This window comes from Quercus suber, unplaced genomic scaffold (genome assembly GCF_002906115.3).
Source record: "Quercus suber isolate HL8 unplaced genomic scaffold, Cork oak 2.0 scaffold_629, whole genome shotgun sequence".
NCBI classification, from domain to species: Eukaryota; Viridiplantae; Streptophyta; class Magnoliopsida; order Fagales; family Fagaceae; genus Quercus; species Quercus suber.
The window spans coordinates 420,131-429,943 of record NW_027070071.1 but is presented as its reverse complement, the minus strand read 5'-3'; the positions used below and the strand labels follow the sequence as shown (position 1 = coordinate 429,943).

General features: G+C 34.3%; 1 pseudogene; it reads right to left on the bottom strand.

The window, feature by feature from the left end:
• Nucleotides 1-1,035: 1,035 nt before the first annotated feature.
• LOC111990277 (chaperonin 60 subunit alpha 2, chloroplastic-like) lies at nt 1,036-8,090 on the bottom strand (annotated as a pseudogene).
• Between the last annotated feature and the right edge of the window lie 1,723 nt (nt 8,091-9,813).

The window sequence follows — 9,813 nt, the reverse complement described above, 5'->3', positions numbered from 1 at the left end:
TCAGAATCTAAATAAAATAATCAACGAGCTTAACATTCTTAAGGCATCTCTTGTATTATTGTTGATGATTTGGCGCAATTACAATAATGCAAGGATTTAAAAAAAAAAAAAAAAAAAAAAAAAAGAATTCCATAGTAATTAAAAAATATAGATAAAGAAGAAAATTTTATTAAAAAGTAATTCGCTTAAAAAAAAAAAATCATCAGTAGCCTTTTTACAGAGCTTCAATAAAAGATCATGTCCCATAAAACTCTAAGCTAGAGCCTAGAGATGAGATAAAGGAAAGTCTAAATTAATCCAATAAATTCCATAGTAATTTGGTTGTGCTCCCAGCATCAGTTTTTTTTTTTTTTTGGTGTGGGTTGGCTTCATCTCTCTTGAATCTCATCCCCACTCTCTTTTTTTTGGACGGACTACATCCTCTCACCCAAAACCCACTCCACCTTGTTTTTAACTAATTATTATTGTTATTAGCATTTTTTTTTTTTTGGTGGAACGGTTTTCTATAAAGGCATTTTTGGGCAACCCTTGATGAATTTTGTTTCGTTTGAAGAGGTTTGGATACTGTGAAAATGTGCTTGGTTGTGAAAAAATAGTATTTTTAATATTTGTTTAGTGATAACTAATAACTTCTACATCTTTGTTTGAATTTTATAGGGCATTGTATAAAATGCTAGGTTTAATTTTTATATGATTAGCTCTTATAAAAAAAAATTATATGATCAACATCAATTGATAGTCATATTGTTTGATTTTTAAAATTTACAATATTAATTTTTACATAATGCGTTTTACTTCTATAAGGTGCAAGGCTTCAGAGCAATGTTTTAAATTCCGTTCCGTTCCGGCCGGAATATTCCATTTCGGTCCTTAATCCAGTGCACATAACCCTTTGTTCTGTTTCGGTCTAAATTCCGAGTTGTTCCAGACTATTCCAGTGTACCGGGCAAATTGTAGTTATTACGGTCTCTGAATTCCGGCCTATTCTGAGATATTCCGGATTGTGTAGGATTTTTTCAAAACTTTGAACACAAAAGTCATTATTTGACCTATTTTATTCCCATATCATATTTTAAATTTTGTTTTGGTTAATTAGATATAATGAAATTTGAAATTATAAACATATAAATTATGTACATGTGTGTATATATATCCGGTGTATAATCACGAAACAGTACACTGAAACACACCGGTACTAGAATATTCTGTTCTAATTGTCAATCTAGAACAGTCTCCAGAATGGAATTCAATACATTGCTTTGGAGGCCTTTGCACTCAAGTACGCCTCATTATTTGATTAACACTGATCTCACTCTGACTATAAACAAAGGAAAAATCAGACACAGAGAGAAGGGGAGGAGGGAGATACGACACCTTTGCCACAATATCTGCACCACTCTGCTCATGTAGATCTTCCATCGAATTCTACGTAGCATCACCACCAGGGACTATTCCTTCATCCATGGCAACAAATGTGGCGTTTTTGCATCTTCAATTCTGAGTTTCCGATCTACAAGCTCCACCTCAGTGTGTGCTCCTACCTAAAATAAAAGAAAGATAAATAAAAGGAAAGGTAAAACAATTATGACCAAAGGTTTTCGTCATAATCAACAAAAAAATTTTAGTTTCAAAATTTACACAAAAAACAAAGATAAATCCTTGTTCTCTCTCTCTCTCTCTCTCTCTCTCTCTCTCTCTGGAAAAGCCTTGTTCGCTTTTGACAAGATAGATATTGATTAAAGCCAGCATCCAGGACGAAGAAAGCTGTTATACAAGATTTCATTAACAATCATTAAGAAATAGGACTTTTTTAAATTGCAGACCTTAATCACAGCCACACCGCCAGAGAATTTAGCAATTCTTTCAGAGAGCTTTCTTGACAAGGATGCATTATCTGTTTTAGCCAGATCCTTCTTGATTTGCAAAATTCTTGCCTGTATTTCAGCTTTAGTAGTAGGGTCAGCAACAATGGTCATTGTATTGCTGGTTATGGTAACTTTTCGTTCAGTGCCAAGCTGATCTGAAGTTGCAGTTTCAAGCATCAGACCCAAATCTCCAGAGAGAAAATCAGCGCCTAATGACAATAAAATTATCTCAATGAGAAACTGAAGCTGAAATAGAAATCTCATCATAAAGAAATACAATTATATGAAAAATGCAATATGGCCCCCGGAAACATAAATGATTACAATGTTTATATTTCCGAAGATCAGAAAAATGCGGATCGTGACGTTTGAGATATGTTTCTATCCACAGCTTACAGTCACATAAAGAAAAAGATGTAGTGACAGAGAGGGCATGTGTAGTGTTTACATGTAATATGTACAGATGTATTGTCCTTTTGAATGTTATTTAGAAGATGCACCAAATGATCAAACCTATAAAAGTTATTGAACCCAACAGGGCTGGAAAAGAAAGTCACATTTTCTGAAATCTCTATATTCCCTTTTTTACCAAAAAATACAGGGTAAGAGTGTTTTGAAAATCTGAATGAACTAAGATTTTGTCTCCATTCTCTCATTCCCAACAAGCATCAGAGATTAATAGTTGATAACAAATAGGTTAAATAAATGCATTTGAACAACATTTTGGCACAAAAGTTCCCACAACTTAGGGCCACAAAATAGCTTGAGTTTTACCAAATTATGTATTTAACAGGAAAAGCAAATCCATAGAAGGGGCCTACATTAAGATCCTGAAAAAAAGAAACATCACAATAGTACCCACTTTACATTTTTTTTTTTTTTTTTATATGAATTCTAAAAATTCACTACTTTTCTACATCAATTATTAGATATTTGAGAGCTCGATTTGAATTAACCACTATCATAACTCGCACTGAGGTTCTTTACACGACTATGAGGGCCAGCAAACTAGGAAATAAAAAATGTGAGTGGACATCTGGCTGCAAAGCGAACTATCTCATCATTTTGAGACGTAAAGATATTAATATAATGCTAGGTGGGAATGAGTTGAAATGTGTCGCAAAGTAACAAATTAATAAATTTAGTGAATGAAAAGCAGGTCATAGTCATGTTAGATTCTTAACATCAAAACAACCACTGATTCAGAATAAACATTATCTTATTATTGACATATGTCATGGAAAAATTGAATAATTAAGCAAATAAAGTTTGACATGCAGTACATAATTTGACCTGTCATAAGTGCAAGATCTTGCAAAAGAGCTTTCTTTCCTTCTGAAAATCCTGGACATTTGACAACAGCAACATTTAATAAACCTTGCATTTTGTTCACTACTAGTGTTTCCAGTACTTGCCTGGAGATATCCTCTGCAATGACTAGCAGTGGGACACTCAGTTGAGTAGTCTTTTCTAGTAAAGGAACAATTTCTTTGACAGTTGAAATCTTCTGATCAGTTACTTGGACTTTGGCATTTTCTAACTCCACTATAGATTTGTCATGGTTTGTAATGAAATGGGGTGACATGTAACCCTTGTCAATCTGTCCAAAAATATCTAATAGAATTAAAAGAAAGGGAATAGAGGGAAAAAAAACTAGGAATCAGAGATAAAGGGAAAAAATGCAAAAAGACCCCTCCAACTTTAGGTCAAAATTAAACAGACCTCTGATGTTCTAATATCAAGTTTTAACTGCAGAAGTTTGGGAAACTGCCAAATTGCTCCTTCCGTCTTTCTTCTGATGGCACAATGGGAGGAAAATGTTGTCAAGTGCTTCACACATTATTCTTCTTAAAGTAAAATTTACTATAAAAAAACATTTTATTTTTTATTTGATATTTATTTTCTTTTTCTTTTCTACTTTATCTTCTTCTGCTTCTTCCTCTCTCACTCCTGCCAACGCACAACCACACCACCATCTCCAGCAGCCAAGAACCACCACAATTTGCCACTACAAAAACTGGCACACAAGCGGAAAGATTTGACAAAAAAAAAGGAGGGATTTGGATTAGAAAAAAAGTGGTGGCCAAAGGGTGGTGTTTCGGGGTTGTGGAGGTGGCAAATCCGAGGCTGTAGGTGTCAGATCTAAGCCAGAGGTAGTGGTTTAGGGCTTGTTGTGGAAGTTTGGGGTTGTGTTAGGCCTTGGTTTTGATGGTGGCCAAAGGGTGGTGTCAGTTATATGCACCTAGTCCTTGTTCAGTTTATGATACATTCTGTTGCTAAAATGTAGAAATGAAAATAAATACTAATTAACATGATTAAAAGTTGTAGTATCTACTTGTCAGCTGAGGAATGAATACAACAATTTTTCAATTGCATCAATTTGCGTCATGACTGCACAGAATTGGGAGCTTTCTGAACTGGGTACAATCTTTTATGAGTTTTATCTATCTGTGCCTTAAGAAGGAATGAACTTTCAATAGATTGATACTATAACCTCGATGCTGGTTTTCTTTAGTCCGTTTATTTTCAAAAAAAAAAACAAACAGTGGGGTAATTAGTTCATTGCTGGTTTATAAAGTTTATTTTCATTCTAAAATTATGGTTCACTTCAAATTACTTTCTGACCCATTTTCTTTCCTTTCTAATTAAGTTTTCCTTTCTTTGAGATGGTCATGAATCTTTTCAATTAAAAATCATCTTTAATGACCTACCTTCACTCCTTCTTCTATTATTACAGAGGTCTCAAATGATGAAGATGACTCATCGGGGCCAATCTTTTCTATAGCTTCAGCAATTAAGTTCCCAAAAAATTCATCATTTCCAGAAGAAATTGTGGCCACAGCTGCAATGTGGCAAAATACAGTTTCAAGATTTTGTTTTTGACAAGTAATTATATTTTTTTAATTAAGAAAAAGTGCAAAGAGGGGCACAAACCTAATTCACAAGACATGCTCTAAATATTTCTGACTCTGCTTTTAATTAACAAAATGCAAAGGAAAGAAATACCTTTTATATCATCTCTTCCTTTTACTGGCACACTTTTCTTCTTCAAGACCTTGACCAATTCTTTCAGTCTTATCCATTCCTTTAATCAAAGAAACCCGGTTACCCCCGAAAGCAACTGCCAGCATCCCAGATTTGATCATTGCTCGAGCCAAAACAGTTGCAGTAGTTGTACCGTCACCAGCCAAATTGTTCATTTTAGTTGCAACCTGCAAGCAGGATATGAAGATTTACATATCTATGATTGCTTTTGTCTTGAGAAACATCAATACAACAACAGGGGAGAGAATTATCTAGCAACCATGAATGACCTCTTGGATTAGCATTGCTCCTCCATTCTCAATTGCATCTGAAAGCTCTATGGATCGAGCAATTGTAACACGATCATTAATTACTTGAAGCGATCCAGACTCAGAAAGAATAACGTTACGGCCTGCATATTTTTACTTAAAATCAATACCTCTATCAAATTAGCAGTATGAAAATAAATAATTTAATTAAAAAAATACTTATATTCTCTTCTGAGTATTTCAGTATGTGTTACATCTAGCATATTATAGCTTTTTTAAAGTGTCAGAAAAGTCACAAAGGCTTATGCCGTAACAGAACCAACCCCATAAATTGAAAAATAGAAGTTCTCATGTATAATTATTTCACATAGCCAAAGTGAGGCCACCCTAGCTGGCTGAAGCTTATTAAGAAAATAAGCAAATAAATATCACTTCAAGCAAAGCTTCAGTTACAACTTACAAGCCTTCAAGGCTTCAACCGATCTTATGCCATATTTATAACGAACAGAGCTAGCTTCCCCTTCAACAGCCTTTTTTAATAAACATGCTACTGACACCATGAAAAGCCAAGACCTCATACCTACAATCTTACTATCTTAGGCTTCAAACAGTCCCCATCGATAGCATTAACACAAGTTACACAATTAATGGCATTTTTTGGGTTTCATTCTTAGAAGCAGTTGCAAATAATCTCAATACACCATCTGGCTCGCTTGAGAAGAATATAATCAGGATTACACTTACAAATTATCTTCTCTATTTGAGACTTCAAAATATTCTCTTTGGGCCTGCTTTAACAGCAATACCCCTCACAAAATTTGTGCTTCTCCACAACTCAGTTGCCCTTTGGTTCCAATAAAGGTTCTGCAACAATAACCCATTACTTCAAAACCAAAATAATACAAAGAGAAAGACATTCACAGAGTGAGAGAGAAGAAGACTACAGAAAAGAGAAATTTTTTCAGGGAAGAGAAGGAAACAGACATATCCCTATAATAGTTGAAGAAGAAGAAGAAGAAATGGTTTTGCTTTGGGGCTTTGGTTTTGGAATTGGAAGCAGAACAATGACAGACAGGCTTATGAGGATTTTCAAAGGTTTTGCGTTTGAGGGGTTTTAGTACAACGACTCGGACCAGTTAACGTGACTCAACTCATGAACCATCTGCATCATCGGAGCGGTTTTGGGCTCATAGACCCGATTACCTTTTTGGGCCATCCTACAAAACCTAGCGCAAACCAGCCTCACTACCTTTTTGGGCTTAATTTTTTTAATCTCATTCCCAACAAAGTATAAAATTCAGCAATCAACCTCACTACCGATTGGTAATATACAAATTAGTGAATGGCTTTCTATCCATCTCAACCGACATCTAATTTTCTAGCAAATAAATCTTATTTTCTTAAATATATATCTTATATAATGTATTCCAATTAATTTAATTGATAAAATTTTATGTTTTCAAATAAAGAATTTTAGAATGAATTCCACCTTTTTTTTTTTTTGAGACTGAGAATGAATTCCACCTAAACTGAAAAGAAACTCATTAGTATGTTGACTAACAATAAAAAGTAAGCATTATTATTTAGTTATCATATATTCTAATCATATTGTATCTATTTATATAACACTTTATCCACATGTAACTAAACTTTTGAGTCTATATCTTTTGGTTAAAGACATCTTTTTATTTTCCATTTCAGCTTATGAGCTCTTAGGACTTTCTTAGCTAAATTTGGGGGAAAAAACATTAAACCTACAGGTAACTAATCACAACTTAGAAAACTAACTGGCCATGGTTGGTAGCAACTCCCTAAAATGAATGAGAAACTAAAAGCACATTCATACACAAACATCACCCTAGTGTCACCCACAAGTCCTCATATATACACATGTCACCAAGACTTCAAATTGTGGATGTCACTGTCTAAATTCAATTTCAATGTGATGTATAAATATTCGATTACTATGTGGTTCAAATTTGTTATACTTTGATTATTTTATGAACTTAACTAAAACCAATATAAGTTGTACCTATACTTGACGTTGACCTAATTACCAAAAATCATTATATGAGAATTATAAATGAAATCTTGACGATGAAAAGTTACAACACAACTTATTCAAATGTTTAAAAAATTCCACTTAATATTCAGATGAGTGGCATTTAATTATCGTACATATTAGTCTGAAATAATATATATATATATATATATATATGTTAGTAAAATTATTTTTAACTCTAAAGTAAAAATAAATAAATAAAATTAAAAAAAAAAAAATCTTAGCTCTACCTTTAGTTTTATATCACATTTATCTAGTCTCAATAGTTCAGCTACTATTTTAACATATATATTAACTAGTGCAATATCCCTTTTTTTTTATATAAAAATAAATAAAAAATAAATTCACTATCATATTTCATATTTACAGTTTTTTTTTAATAAATAATTTCATATTAACAGTTAAACTTAAGTAGGAATTGTATGTACATATAATAAAAGAAAAAGTGTGCAGCATAGAATTTTTTTTTTTTTTTTATAAGAAAGAACACTGTAATTTTATTGAAGGTAAGCTGAATCGGCTTGAATTACAGAAAAAAAAGTGTGGAGGAACATCCTCCATCTACACTAAAAACTCGCTAACATGTCTCGCATGTCTAGTAATGTTGTGGGCTGACTTGTTGGCCTGTCTTTGCATGTAATTGAACTTAACAACTTCCAGCTGAGCTGCTATCTCCTTGGCTTCATCTAGCAAATGTCCATACTCGGCTAGTGAAATATCTTTGCTCTTCAAACCATCAATAGCAATCTTCGAGTCACCTTTAAGAATAATCGATGATAGTCCAAGGTCTTTGGTGAGCTGAAGTGCCTTCTTTGCTGCTATCACCTCCACGGCAGTAACTGAAAAAGGCAAATGAAAGCTCTCTGCCATGGAAGCTACCACACTGCCCTCCCCATTTCAGACAATGACTCCCACACCGGTAAGTTTACTCTCTCTAAACACTAACCCATCAAAATTAACTTTGATTTTCGATCATGGAGGTGGCTTCCATATAGGCCAAGGAGCACTCCAAGATGTCAGATCAGGTGGATGCAGAGGAATGGTTCGAACAAAAGATGCTCTGGCTTTCTGCACTTCCATAAAAACATGCTGGATTGGTAGTTGCTTCCCGCTTGTTCTAATGGCGTTTCTGTGATACCAGATTTCCCAAACTGTTGTAGCAAAGAGGTTCAAATCGGTCCCTGTCTCTATGATGTTCTCTACCAAGTCTCGAAAACTCAAGAATTACGGTCTGGTATTATAATTCCACGTGCTATCTTGGGACCAGACCTGAGATAAACATGGGCACGACCGCAATGCATGGAGCACATCTTCGGTTTCGCTGTTACAATGTCTGCAGCAATCATTGTTTGGGGGCCTTTTTCGGTTGCTCAGCCACGTGTGGTCCTTTGGAGGGGTGACCTTGCTAGACCGGGTTCATTTAAGGAGTTACGTCCGAAACTCAACATTGGGCCACGTGGTCCAACAGCTACCGGTGTACTTTTAAGCCTACAAAACCATTAAAGCCAAAGTCTAAGAATCACGATAATGGTTGAATAAATATGTAATATGTGTTTGATATAATAGCTTTGATTAGTAGTTGTAATAACAGTTGAAATAAAGTAGTATTTATTTAGAGGTAAAATAATCATGTACTCAATGATGTAAATTTAAAGATATGGAAGTAAAGTCACTTATCTTCATATGGTTTATAGCTCCAGCTATGTAGCATCAGTGAGCTGATAGGATTCCAGCAGAATGCCAGCGGTAGAGGCTAGTTAAGCTTGCCCCTCTTATCATGCATTTAAATGAGTTTAAACCTTGGTTAATAATTATAATAGTAGTTGGAATAAAGTAATATGTGTTTAAATGTGAAGTAATCATGTATTCAATGATGTAAATTTAAAAATATGGAAGTAGAGTTACTTATTTTTGTATGGTTTGTAGCTCCAGCTGTACAGTTTTTGTGAGTTGATAATATCCCAGCAGAGTGACCCCAGCAGTAGAGAGGCAATTTGCCATGATAACTTCAAGATTGAGGGGGGAAAATAGGTGCAACTAGAGGGAGAGAGAGTATGTCCAGCTATGTGTAGGGGCTAGCTAAGCTTGCCCCTTCTTATCATGCACTTAAATGAGTTTTCCCCTTGACAATGCTCTTTTAGTTGTTGTGAAGTTATGAATAGTGTTACCTTCCATGAGAAAGGCTTTTGCATGGAGTATTTATGCCTTCTAAGAGAAGGGCTTTAATATGAGATCTTGATGGCTTCTAGGAAAAGAGCTTTAGCATTAGAAGTTTATGCCTTCCATGAGAAGGGCTTTTAGTACGAGTGTTTAATATCTCTTGAGAAGTGTGGAGATGGTAAAAGATATAAATGTTTTGTGGGATGTAACATTTGTAATATGTATTATATATGGAAATATGAGAGATATAGAGGTTAAAGATAGTAAAAATATGAGATTACAACTACTGGGGAAGTTGTGGAGATTGCTTTTCAAGAGGCAAGATTTTGTAAGAGAAGAGTATGGAGATGTGTTTAGGTATTTGGAGATAGGAGCAGTAAGATAGGTGTATTTTCTTAATATAGAAAGTGAGAGAATGAGTATAAGAGGGGTA